General features: G+C 49.4%; 1 long non-coding RNA gene across 1 annotated transcript; it reads right to left on the minus strand.

Moving 5' to 3' along the window:
- Nucleotides 1-6,629: 6,629 nt before the first annotated feature.
- Nucleotides 6,630-12,648, minus strand: LOC137422617 (uncharacterized). Its single transcript, XR_010983543.2, has 2 exons — nt 12,442-12,648; nt 6,630-7,795 (listed from the first exon to the last, which is right to left on the minus strand). It is a non-coding gene; the product is annotated as an uncharacterized LOC137422617 (long non-coding RNA).
- Nucleotides 12,649-14,360: the final 1,712 nt, after the last annotated feature.

Below are 14,360 nucleotides of genomic sequence, written 5' to 3' on the forward strand. Positions count from 1 at the left end.
AGTACACATTCGCATAAATAAATACAAAACAATCACCAGACATTTGAATACAAACAAATCAAACAATTCCGGAAGTGTACGAAGGTGGAAGTATGGCTTCTTCTTCTTCCTGATCGGCATCACACTTAACTCAGAAACGTGATGAATGCCACATTCACCCACCAGCATATATATGAACCCCCTTCCTCTCTTGCCTCCCCCCTCCCCGTCCCCCATCTCCCCTCCCTCCCTCTTCCCCCTCCCCTACCCCCTCCCCTCCCTTTCCTCTCCCCTTCCCCCCTCTCCAATCTCCCCCCATCACCCTTCCCCTCCCCTTCCCCCTCCCCCTCTCTCTCTCCCCCCATAACCTCCTCCCCTTCCCCCCTGCCTCCTCTCCCCCCATCAACCCTCCCCTCCCCCCACTCCCCCCCGCCCAGCAACGCCGGGTACTTCTGCTAGTACAGTATAAAAGAGATGTTTGTCTGTCTATCTGTGTGTCTGTGTCACCATTTTTCTCAGAGATGGCCAAACGGATCTTCGTCAAACTTTCAGAGGTTGATCAGTGAGTGCCGGGGAGGGTTCTAGGCAAAAAAAATATTTTGAAAAACAGGTTTGGATTTTTTTTACCCCTGCTCGTGTATCAAAAACGCCAGGTACCTGTGCTAATGATACATAATCCCAAACAAGGAATTTTAACATAGGAGGAGGCTATTCTGCCCATCAAGCCTGCACAATGGTTATTTGTCCATGCTCCATCCTTTTTAAATACGAAGCATCAAGCAAAGAAACATCACGTACCATTTTAAATGCCTTTGGTATGACTCGGATGGGGTTCGAATTACGGACCTCCCAGACTCAGAGCGGATGCTTCTAACCATTACACTGTGGCGGACACGAAAGCACTGACGTGGTGACATCACCCCGCACACCAAGTGGGGATGGGCCACGCCAGGGAGAGAGGCGTGGCCTCACGATATAGGCGGGGCGCGCAGCCCTGAGCAGTTTAGTGCTGCAGTTTGAGTACTTTGAATAAAGACTCTTTTATGAACCGCGTTGTCCGCTTGCTCCTTGCATAAGCATTAGCGCGCGCAGCATCGCGCTTTATATGGTGACCTCGACGTTGGATCTGCCATAGCGATCCTTCCGAACACGACGCCATTGCAATGGCCAACGACAAGGCAATGGCGATTAAACTTCCCGAATTTTGGGAGGCCCAGGCCGAAGTCTGGTTCGTTCAAGCCGAAGCCCAATTTCAGCTTCGGCGCCTCACCAACGACGACATGCGCTACTGCCACGTCGTCACCTCCCTCGGGCCCGGCACGGCCGCTCGAGTTGTGTCCGTCCTTCGCCACCCACCGGACGGCCACAAGTACGAGGCAATCAAGCGGCTACTCCTAGCCACGTTCGGCCTCACGGACGACGCATGGGCCGACCGCCTCCTGGATCTCCCCGAGCTCGGCCACTCGGCCACACGGATGACCCGGCCGAAGCGGCCCTTGGCGTCGACGACGGCGGCGGATGTCGCACAGGCTTTCATCGCCACCTGGGTCGCCCGGTTCGGCGCCCCCTCAGACATCTCGTCCGACCGTGGCCCCCGGTTCACCTCGGAGCTCTGGGGGGCGGTCGCGCAGGGGCTCGGGGTCCGACTGCACCGAACCACGGCCTACCACCCCCAGGCTAACGGCCTGTGTGAGCGATTTCACCGCTCATTGAAGGCCGCGCTCTGGGCCACCCTCCGCGACGGCGGCTGGGTCGACAGGCTCCCCTGGGTCCTGCTGGGCCTCCGGACGGCGCCCAAGGAGGACCTGCGCGCAGCCACGGCGGAGTTGGTCTTCGGGCAACCGCTGCGGGTGCCGGGCAAGTTCCTCCCCGACTCCACGGCACCATGGTCCGCGGCACAGCAGCGCTCCGCTCTGCAAGAGACCGCCCAGAGGTTCGCCCCGGTGCCAACGGCATGCCACGGGCACCCACCGACGCACGTCGCCCCGGAGCTTCGCACAGCGGAGTACGTCTTTGTCCGCCACGATGCCCACCGGACACCACTGCGGCCCCCGTACGACGGGCCTTTCCGCGTGCTGGAGACCGGGGTGAAGCACTTCACCCTGGACATCGGCGGTACTCCTGACCGCGTTTCTGTAGACCGCCTCAAGCCGGCCCACCTCGACGTGGACCATCCACCGCCAGTGGCCCGACCCCCGCGTCGGGGCCGCCCCCCTGCGGGCGGACCCCCGGCACCGCCCAGCCCCGCCGCCACGCCGCCCCCCGGTCCTGCAGCCGGAGGCATCCCAGATGGCATCCCTGCATCCCAGACGCCGCCAGTCGCCAGGGGGCGCTTCAGCCGGGTCATCCGTTTGCCCCGCAAACTGACCCTTCAGGTGCGCGGGGATTCTGGGGGGGCGCGTGTGGCGGACACGAAAGCACTGACGTGGTGACATCACCCCGCACACCAAGTGGGGATGGGCCACGCCAGGGAGAGAGGCGTGGCCTCACGATATAGGCGGGGCGCGCAGCCCTGAGCAGTTTAGTGCTGCAGTTTGAGTACTTTGAATAAAGACTCTTTTATGAACCGCGTTGTCCGCTTGCTCCTTGCATAAGCATTAGCGCGCGCAGCATCGCGCTTTAACACCACTCCTCCGTCCTCTTCAATGCACTTCAATTTCGTGACTTCGTCGAGTAGTTAAATCAACTTTATAATCTCAGCACAGAGGCCTTCCTTCTACGAAGCATTCTTAATGCAGTTCTTCTCCGATGTGTCTGTGTTAAACTTCTTCAGAGAATGCAAAAGGTCTTCCCCTAAACTCTTTTTCTATTTTTGGGGGAATAGTGGAAGTCACTTGGAGTTAAATCCGGTTATTATGGTGAGTGAAGGAAATCTTCCCATTCCTGGGACTCTAGCCAGGTCACGGACATTGCATTTTGCACATGTTTGAAGTATTTTCATGGATTGGAGGATTGTCGAGACATTCTGAAGTGCTGGAGGCATTTCGCACGCAGCAGGTCTCAGTTGATGACCCAAAACCATAATGGTAGTAGTCTCCATTGACTGATACACCTTGTGGAACTTCTCAGTTTAGTTGTGGAACTTCTCAGATCAAATTCCAATGTGGTCGTAAAAATAAACACTACATGAAGCACCTTGATGCTCCTTTTTTGTTTAGTGTCTAGGCTTGTTGAGGAGATAGACCACAGAACGGAGCATGACGTAACAGAAAGGAGAAAGAGAGGCCATGGGGGGAGAGGTGTACATCAAAAGCAGAGTCGAGGGACGAAATAGATTGAGACTTGGAGAAAAAATGGAAATGGGGACAGAGATGTAAGGGGAGGATACAAGGGGTGAACAAGATGGATACAGCAACAAACTCTCAATCAGGGGAGATTCCAAGACTCCAATGATGTTGACAGCATTGGTTTCCATGGCATCAAGCTGAGGACGAAGGCTTTGCAGGTGGATAAAGGTTGCGGTGTGCCAAGGAAAGACCTTCGCACAATGGAGGATGCCCAGTCGGCTACTGCCTTTGAAGGGCAACTTACATATGTGGTTTGCCCAGAAAATATCATGACTGATAGTGAAGCCCAAACGCTTGAGTTATTGAACTTTCAAGAGGATTGTGAGAAAGTAGATGGGAGGATTTGCCATATGGTCCTTTTGGAGAGGAAGAGAGAGAGTGTGTGAGAGTATGAGATTTGTCAGGATTGAAAGACATATTCTAAGTGTTTGACCAGCTTGTGATTTGTTCAAGGTCTGAAGAGAGGAAAGAGGCTGCTGCCTCCCTATCTGAAGGATGAGGGATATCACAACAGAGAATGGAGTCGTCAGCAAATCGATAAAGGGGATTTTCTAGAGAGATCATTGATGAAGATTCGGAATAGGACTGGGCCCTAAACACTGCCTTGTGGCACTCCAGCCTTGACAGGGATAGGTGATGAAAGGATGCCGTTGAGTGCCAGTTGCCTATGAGAGAAGAGGAAGTCAGTAAGCAATGTGTGGAGTTGGCCTTGGATTCTATAGGCAGACAGTTTGGAGAGCAAGGCAGGGTGCCAGACTGCATCACAAACAAGAGATATGTCCAGAGAGACGGCCCTGATATCATGTCTGACATTGAGGGCCTCCATCCATTGTTGGATGAGTAGAAGCAGCATGTCCACGGTGGAGTGACCTGGTCTGAATCCAAATTGATGATCTGAGATTAGGCTGTCAATGTCAACTGCGATGGAAGATGACCTAGGGCAAATTATATGGAGAAAAGGGCACACAGAGGATGTGCAAGAGCAGCAGAGCAGGTTTTTAGGATACATGAGCCGATTCCATCCGGTACAGCAGCAGAATCAGAATGAAGGGTTGCCAGAAACCTCTCCACCTTTTCAGGTGCAAAAAACACTGTGTAGGTGGTGTTTGGGCTTTTCCGTGATCACAGAAAGGTTGGGCTTTTCCATTCTGCTGAACGAGTTACATCTGTAGCAATATTGGGTTCCAAAAAAATATAATCTTCCCAACAAAAATAAGGAAATGAAGATGCTGTCAATACAGAACAAGCCAGTTTTAGTTGCTCCTTCTCCCTGTGGACGAATGAGAAACATCTTTCCATGACCTTCCACCATCCAATCTTCTCCCCTCATAGTCCATCATTGACGATATGACATCATTAGTTGACTTGCATGTTCCAGACTCGTTGCAAGTCCTTGAATTGTGATATTTCGGTTTGAAGCAAGAGTTCTTAAATAACAGACATTGATCCTCACATTATCCAGTGGAAGGCCTTCCATGAATGCACTCCGTCGAGCACATCGGGTTTTCCTCCCAGAAATAAGGATAACCATCACCAAACAATTCTGAAGAACAGACAAGTATTAGAAAGAATTGCAAACATTTATCAGTGGATTTCATGTGCATTTATCCTCTACATCATCATTAATTTAACTGAACTTTACTGAACACATTGTTCTCACATGATCCAGTGTGAGGACAATGTTTTTTGCCACATCCTTGTTTTTTTTTGCCACATGTCATCAATCATTTTAATTGCAAAAACAGAACAGATAGTATGATAAACTTGATATGTAGTAGATACTGTATATATTAGCAAGTGAGGATAAAGTTCGCATACATACAATATTGTAATAACCTGTATAATTTACCATACTTTAAACGTTACAAGTGGGGTGACAGAACCTTTTTGGTGACCCTTGTATCGACCATACACCGCACAAGGCCCAAGGCTAATCCCAACACAGCACAAGGCCCAAGGCTAACCCGAACACAGCACAAGGCCCAAGACTAACCCTAACACAGCACAAGGCCCAAGAGTAATCCCAACACAGCACAAGGCCCAGGGCTAACCCTAGCACAGCACAAGGATCAAGGCTAATCCCAACACAGCACAAGGCCCAAGGCTAACCCTAACACAGCACAAGGCCCAAGGCTAACCCTAACACAGCACAAGGCCCAGAGCTAACCCTAACACAGCACAAGGCCCAAGGCTAACCCTAACACAGCGCAAGGCCCACGGCTAACCCTAGCACAGCACAAGGCCCAAGGCTAACCCAAACACAGCACAAGGCCCAAGGCTAATCCTAACACAGCGCAAGGCCCATGGCTAACCCTAGCACAGCACAAGGCCCAAGGTTAACCCTAACACAGCACAAGGCCCAAGGCTAACCCGAGCACAGCACAAGGCCCAAGGCTAATTCCAACACAGCACAAGGCCCAAGGCTAATCCCAATACAGGCTAATCCCAACACAGCACAAAGCCCAAGGCTAACCCTAAGACAGCGCAAGGCCCAGGGTTAACCCCATCACAGCACAAGGCCCAAGGCTAACCCTAACACAGCACAAGGCCCAAGGTTAACCGTAGCACAGCACAAGGCCCAAGGCTAACCGTAGCACAGCACAAGGCCCAAGGCTAACCCGAACACGGCACAAGGCCCAGCGATAACCCTAAATGCTGAAATTATGGAGCAAGGAAGAAGCTAATGAAATGTCAATGGACTTCCCTATTTTTACTCATTTCTATAACCGTAAATGTATCGTAAATGTTATTGATCATGGTTACAGCATTCTTAAAAAGCCATCCATCTCCCCTATTGACATGTACAGCCATTACTGTGACCTCATGTCTATCAACTACAATTATTGTGCAGGAAATGCTGAGCGACCTTCAATTTAAAAGAAACACTTCCGTTAAAATATTGCCTTTATGAGTTATCACGTCAACAGGGCTGACAGGAAATGGCCTAGAGGTACGTGCTCACACCTCTAAGCTCTCTTGCCTGGGTTTGATTCCCAACCCAGCTATAAACTGTCATCCTGGTGTTGCACAGGCAGGGCGATTCATCAATGTGTGTGCCATCTTCCCTTGGATAGACGTTAAACAGGCGACCCGTCTGCTGGCATTAGTTGTTGGACGTTGAAGATCCCATGGTGTCCTTCGCAAAGAACAAGTGAGCTAGTGCCGGCAACATGGTATTTGCGGCACCATGGCCAAATTCTTGCCTTAACTAGTTGAACGTCAGGCCTGGCCAGCCGGTTCGTGAAGACTCGAGTAAGCTTCCCCGGCCCAGCCGACCCCATAAAAAGGTGGGTTAATGGTGGCGGTTAAAAAAAGAAGTATCATGTTGACAGGGGGACAAAAACGAATAATGACAAAACTATAACATCACAAATGTTTAACTTTATCCCACAATCCATTGAAAGCATGGTCACTGGTCAGGTGCAATGTAACCAGGCTCTCAGATAAAAAGACAAGTCTTGCGTGAAAAATACCTGATGACAACTTTTACATTTCAATGAGTAATGAATGACCAGACATCTGACTCAACATTCCATCAAATATATAAACAGGAAGCTCAGTAATGAAACAACCCTCACCCCTCTAACGGGCTATTCAAACATATTGGACTCACAGAAAAATGGATGAAGCTGCAGATGAACTACAACTGTGGGGTCAGTTGGAGGAAAGTGTTTTGCCAAAGTCTTTGACAAACTGGCTGGCCAGGCCTGATGTTCGATTGAAGGTAGTGTAATTTGGCAGGAGTTTGTAATCCAAACAGGGTGCCGGCAACAACTGGCCTACGATTTGCGAACATCATAAAATAATGTTAGCAGATGAGGCAACCGGCTGAGCGTACACCCAAGGGAAGGCACACGTTATTATGCAACACCCTGCCCTGAATCCACCAATATGAAAGTTTATAGTTGGGTAGGGAAACAAACCCAGACAAGACAGCTCAAAGGTACGTGTGCTACCTCTGCACCATCCTTTCGGACAAAATGGTTGATCACATCAGGCCAGATCAGGTTGATCCAGTTTGGGTACCGCTACATCCTGCCACTGAGCCAATTGCACATAGCAAGTCCCTTCTCATATCATCTTGACTTAGTTTATGCCGAATCGAGATGATGTATGGGAAAGGCTTCAGTTCCTTAGTGAAGATACGCCAGACTGATGTTGGTTTGATGGCCAGCTTCTGGGAGCGCCGGCGGTGGGACTTCTTGGGACTGTCCACAGCAGAATCCCGCACAGCGTCGATGTTGGCTTGGCTCTTGATGACTGATGCTGGCCTGCCACTGTTGCCCTCTGGTTTTGCACTGTACCCTTGTGCTCAAAATGTTTCACAATACGTTGAATGGCACAATTTGTGGGTCCGTCACGTGTTCTGAGGTCGTATTCCCGGCAGAACCTCCGGCGGGTGTCGACATATGATTTAGTCTCACACCACAGAGCCACCACCTTTGTCTTCTGCTTCACTGTCAATGGCATAGTTGAACTATGGAGCTAGAAATCCCATGGACCAAATACCACGATAACACCACCAAACCCTGAAAAGCAAAACGGTATAGGTCAAAAAACAAAGAAATGGCAGGAAGTCAAAGTTGTATCAATCTTTTTGAAACAACCTATATATAAATAAATTAATATATATATTGTTATGGTTTTTAGAACCTTCACATGTAAATTTGGTAGTAAATTCCCTTATAAATGACCCCTGTGTACATGTCCCCTTAATTGGCTGTTAATTAAAGATTGCACCTTACTGTGGCCGAGTGGCCCTCACGCTGCAGTATCAGCACCCCCTCACGTCTCGATGTGTACCCTTGTGACCTTACCCCTCACTCACCTGTCTTCTCTGTCATCCTTCCCCAACCCAAGGATCGTGCTCTCTGGGGGGAGGGGGGGGCGGGGCCGCGTCGGTGTGCCCAAATCCTCGCAACCAGCTGCCTGCATCCGCGCACCACTTATGGACCACGGTACTGTGGCCGAGCACCACTGATGGACCCCACGTGTTGGGGCCTGGTCCCTCTGCTGGGACCGGCCACGATGGCCCAGGAAAGTTTGCTTGCGGACCACGGTGAGGTGGCCCCTTTGCCATACAGGTGGACCACCCTTAGTTGGCCCTTGTGGGCTATAAATAAAAAATGCACGCGTTGTGTGCCTTTATTTATTATTGCAAATAGGCAGCAAGCCACCAAGAACGACAACATCTGGAAGAAACATCGGCCAGCAGAGGGAGCAGAAAGAAGACCGTGCAACAGTTGTTTTTTTTCTTGAAATGTACGACTGTGCGCTGGATGGTGCTTTGATGGTGCTTTTTATTGGTGCTTTGGTGTTTGCATGCTCGGGGATGCATTGCAATAACCATTCTGCATCCCCGGGCATGTAGAGGTGGTGTATCGGTGCAGTGCATGCTTTTTCCTCCCCCCCCCCCACCCCCCCCCCCCCCCCCCCCGTAGGATTCTCTTTGTTTCCCAAAAATGACAGGTCCTGGGTTGCATGTAAATACAAATAGTGTCTTGTAAATAATGCTCCCCACCGTACATGTATAGTTTGCGATTTAATTCCGCAATTCGGTTAATTGTGGGTGCGAATCTGTTAGGTAGGGTGCAACGTAGCAGGTGGGACATATTTAACTCTTTTAAAAATGTCGCACTCAGGGGAGAAGTTAATAGTAGAGGGGATTACACCTGAGTGTCACATTAAGGAAAGTTTTCGGCCCGGGTGGTGCCGTGAGGAATGAGGGTGCTGTGTTACGGTTTTTAGAACCTTCACATGTAAATTTAGTAGTAAATTCCCTTATAAATGACCCCTGTGTACATGTCCCCTTAATTGGCTGTTAATTAAAGATTGCACCTTACTGTGGCCGAGTGGCCCTCACGCTGCAGTATCAGCACCCCCTCACGTCTCGTTCTCTCTTGGCTGCTTTAGCTGGATCGCGCATCTGCCGCACCTCTCTCTCAATCTTCTCCGGACCTCTCAATCTTTTCTCAGGACTCTGTGACTTCTCCAGGACCTCAATCTTCTCCAAAAAGCCCTCTAGAAACCCACGTGTGTCCTTTTATAACGTGCTTTTGGACCTCTGTCCGTGTCCATGTACATGTACCGTGTCCATGTACAACACGTAGGACACTTTAGGACCTCTCTATAGTTATGTCATTATTATGTGTTCCAGGTAAGGCTGTGTTTCCAATAGTTGACTCTACGTTGCATCAATCAAATAAGATAGGTCCCTTTCAGTTCCCCAATCATCTCCTCAAAGTGCCAGTAACAGTTGGGCTGTTTTCGTGGGCATCACACCGCCTCTGCTAGCCCAGCAGCGTTCGCTGCCTGGTGCCAAACTCCATTACGCACGAGGCCAAGAAGGGGGGAGGAGCCGCCAGAGCATGAGCGTGGCACCACCTCATCATTAAAGATGGAGTCAGAGAGCCCTTAACAACCAACCAGGGCTTGGTGGGCATGGCTTGATAGGGCGTGGCAAGAAACGTCTGGTGAGTTTGAGAGGGTTCCAAGGGCGTGGTAATAAAACCCTTGGCACGAGGCCCCCACCACAGATGCGTGAGGAGGTTCAAGAGCCAATGTGAGAAGCAGATGAGTGAGGAGAGAGGATCGACCATTCATTTCTTGGCACGAACATCCTGCGGCGAGTGAGAGTCGGCACGCTCATGGGCGATACCAACCAGCACTGACGACCGGGTTTTCGCCACTGAACCAAGGGCGAGGGCGTGCACGCGGGGCACCAATGTCGTGCCGCGACCCCCGGACCTCCCTGCCGCCAGCTCTGTGGACCGTCTGCCCTTCTCATCCCTCCAGCCATTCCTGCCTGCAATTCCCTATTCGTGTGAGTCTGTCTGTATTGTCCTGTGGGTTTAAGTAAGACTGTATAAGGCTTTGCTCTGTGTCTTCTTCTTCTTCCGCCAATTACTTTCGTTCCCTTCTTCTTTGGTTTTGGTTTTTGTGTAAATAATTAATAAATCCCTGTTCCTTCTTATTCTCTGGTTTCTTTCTCGTCCGATCACTTTAGTGATTTCCCCATTGAGTACCTGTGGCGCGATTTCGGCCGAACCGCTTACAATCGGGTTTAGTCTTCTGTTAACGGCCCGCGTTGCAGCTCGCTTCGCTCGGCGCAATCCATCTATTACGCTGCGGCTCGGGCGGGAGTATTTCCTCGCGTACCGGAAGGCGCTGGTACTTAGGTCATAGGAAGGATAGGCCGACTACCCTATTCAGCGCTGACCGGGTGTGACGTCATACTCCCAGGACCGGTCGGACGGCCAGATTAACAGGACAAGGGGATTAACCCCCCCCCCCCTTGCTAATGGGAGTGCCGTCCCCCGGATCCGTAACAATATGTATGAATATTGTTACGGATACGGGGGACGGCTCTCCCGTTAGCAAGGGGTGATTAGCCCCTTGTCCTGTTAAGCTGGCCGTCTCCCCGGTCCTGGTACTTGTAACGCTATCCCACGGGATGGAATGGATCAGGGTTATGGGCCCAGGGTTTATCCCGAATACCTTTATCCGTCCCTCCGCAGACTAGGGAGACAAGTACCGCTCGAACCCCGGTTTGGATGGTCTAGTTAGTTGCCGAGCGGTTTTTAGCAACCCGAAGTTCGAGTCATTAGCCTTCACTAAACCCGATCCTGAACGTTGGCCGAATCGCGCCACGTACACTCAATATGGAAACCTCTAAAGCGACCGAAAGAGCATGAAGAGGTAAAGACAAAGTAGGGAATAACAAGATTTATTACTATTTATACACACTAAGCAGAAAGGAAAAGAAAGATGATTTATAAGGCAATGGAAGGAGCAGGAGACATAGTGCAATGATTAGCTTATATATATGGCAGTCTTAATTAATACCCCAAGACAACATGAAAGACGGACGAACAATCACACTTACATGGAGAAATGATGGCAGGAATCACTGGAGGGAGGAGAAGGTCCAAGCCGATGGCAGGGCAGGAAGGTCCGGGCAATTCCACACCGTCGAGGTCCACGTTCCGTGCTCGAAGCGAACAGCAGCTGGCAGCTCCGTGTCTCCACAACCGGCAATAGGGCCTAGAGGGTCTCGGCGTATTGCTGCAGTATCAGCACCCCCTCACGTCTCATTCTCTCTTGGCTGCTTTAGCTGGATCGCGCATCTGCCGCACCTCTCTCTCAATCTTCTCCGGACCTCTCAATCTTTTCTCAGGACTCTGTGACTTCTCCAGGACCTCAATCTTCTCCAAAAAGCCCTCTAGAAACCCACGCGTGTCCTTTTATAACGTGCTTTTGGGTTTCTTACCCGCGTGCGTTGTAAACGCCTCTCGGTCAGCTCGCCTCGGCCTTGATTGGTCGCGAGGGCTACCGATCCCGCCCCTCTTGATGACGCATTGGCAAAGCCACGCCTTGTTCCTCGCGCTTGGCTGACTCCTCCCCCCGATGATGAGGTGGACACGCCTTTCTTCTCCGTTGGTTACCTCGTGCGTAATGGAGTCAAATGCAGCAAACAGTGGACAGGGGATGAAAATGCAGCAAAGTGGCTAAAGAGTCAATTGCAGCAAACCTGGCAAACCTGGCACTTGGAAGATGCCATGGGGCGTCGGAGGGGCCTACTCTTATTTATTTCGGTGCAATGAAGAGTCAAACTATTGGGAAACACATCCTTAACCTACATAAAATAAGGGACTAACTATTTAAAAGGATATATGGTGTCTTGTGTGTAGGTTTATGGAATTAACTAAGAGGACGAGCTTCGACCTTTCTTTACATTACGGAGGGTGCCATTTACACACAACAAAACCATAATTCTCACATTCTTTACATTTTCTCAAATTCGTTACACTTCTCAAATTCGTTACAATATATTCACTTGTCATTGCATGGTTTTGAACAATTGTTGACATGATTGATGTTTGTGTGTGTTTTATATTCCTTCTCCCAAGGGTTAATTAACATCCACCCAGAAACCAAGGAGCTGAAGTTTGCAGCATATGTCGCACTTGTTGGCCATATTTTATTGCGTCTTCAAGTAATCCCTGAAGGCAAGCTGCGGTACTGACAGTAATACTAATCATGCAGGGGCTGCATATATTTGGTTATCCCAGAGCCCCGCAAAAAAAAAAAAAACGTCTTCCTACGCACATGCTAAAACCAGCCATTCCATTGAAATTTTCTGGGTAAAACAGTTAGCTTTTTAGTTGATGCTGACCTGATGGGTGGACGTGGCACAGTGCAAGGCAAAACAGAAGAGTTGGTAGTATGGAGGGTGTGTGCATACACCCTGAGTAAAAGCAGGCATCGGCAGCAGGCGTTGTGCCAAGTATGAGCCAGTGGCTCCAGCATGCGAAGATTGCATCAGCGACCGAGAAGAGGCACAACCGCCGAATGTTGTGCAGAGGATCGTGCTGCTGTGATTGTCCACAGAACATTGCGTTCTCGGTTCCAGCCCTGGCAGGAAAGACCTGGTTTCGTGGGAGTTGTTCCACTTTGTGCCTCCAGGCCCATGACTGCCATGAGCATGTTGAGGCCTGCTCGATGCAGTAAATCTCCAGTATGGTGCCGGTGCGTCTATCTACCGGATCAACATGTACTTCTTGAACTCGTGTTGATCTTAACTTGTGCAAACCACGTGACCATAGCACAATGGTCTATTGGGTGAAATAAAGGAATTGCAGGTGGAGGTAAATTTTGATTTTACAATATAGGCGTGATAACGTGTCAATTTGTCAAGAGCTATTGCACCGGAGTTTTAGGAAAATAAACAAAGTTTCAAAACTTCTGATTTCTGAATAAATGTTTTCCAGAGTGCAGTGTCGAAATCACAGGAAATCACAGTCGCGTACCCCCAGAGATCTACTTGCACCAGCAAAGGGTAAACGCGTCTCCTTTCTTCGGAGCGAATGTTCAACCAAACTACGTTCAGGCTTTGTCGGATGGCGAGGCAACCACACCAAGATGGACAAGACACCGGAACAGTCGGGTCGCGCATGCGCAATAGCGATGATGCATGCCTACATCACTTACCAACAGCAGTAACTACATTAACATATAATGGCGTTGATATTAGAGCAAAATAAAAATACCACTCTTTTTGCATCTTCAGATGCAATCGGGCTGCTAAAGCAGTTTCCTAGGCTATTAGGGCACAATCCTGGATGGGTCGCGCGCCACTCCAGTCTCCAACGCAGGATACTCAAATTGCTCATTCTTCCCAATAAGCTGGTACTCATTTTGCTGACCTCGGAAGAATGACAGGCTGAATCAACCCATCTGGTGTTAATTACAATGGCTTGGCAGGGTCTTAAACTCAGGCCCTTGACATCTCAAGCCATGCTGCAGCCACTTTAACCATTAAACCAACCCCAGGCTTATTAGAACAAGAACGTGGTGCTAATCCGCTCTCGTGACACGTCAGAACATTTCGTGACATCTTAGGTATTTTCGTGACATCTTCGGAAAATGTCGTGACATCTCAGCCAAAGCTAGTTCCAAAACATCTGGTGTTTTGTTGTAAACATATTATAATGAGATTTACAAACCACTATGTGACGCATAACCACCTGAAGAGCCTTGTGGCAAGTTCTCCCACTGTTTGATGAAGGCAAAGCATCCCCAATGACATGCTTGGTCTTAGAACACTCTTAACTGTAGAATGCGACAAATAACTTGTCTTGTCAACCGGATAAACAATTGCAGCAAAAAATAATTCATACTGATTGGATCAAGCGTTGTACTTGGCGAATTATGACGTCATAATTAAGGTACCGATGACATCATCATTAACATATTTTATTCCCCAAGGGGAGTACTTGACAACGCACAATGTTTCAATTATTTCCATGGCGCAGTTTCGGAGATGTAGAGGGGCAACGTTTTTCGATTTTTTGCAAGATGGCGTCTGTACCACGTGACCTATGACGTTATAATTATCATTAAAAAATTCTAGAGGAGGAGCCGCACATATTCTGAAAATTTCGTGTCCATTGCTCTAACAGTTGCAGTGGAATTTTTGTTTATTCATACTGATCAGATCAAGCCTTGTACTTGTCGAATTATGACGTGATAATTAAAGTACCGATGACATCATCATTAACATATCTTATTCCCAATGTAGAGTTCTTTACAATG

Source organism: Myxine glutinosa, chromosome 2 (assembly GCF_964187855.1).
Source record: "Myxine glutinosa chromosome 2, kmMyxGlut1.1, whole genome shotgun sequence".
NCBI classification, from domain to species: domain Eukaryota; kingdom Metazoa; phylum Chordata; class Myxini; order Myxiniformes; family Myxinidae; genus Myxine; species Myxine glutinosa.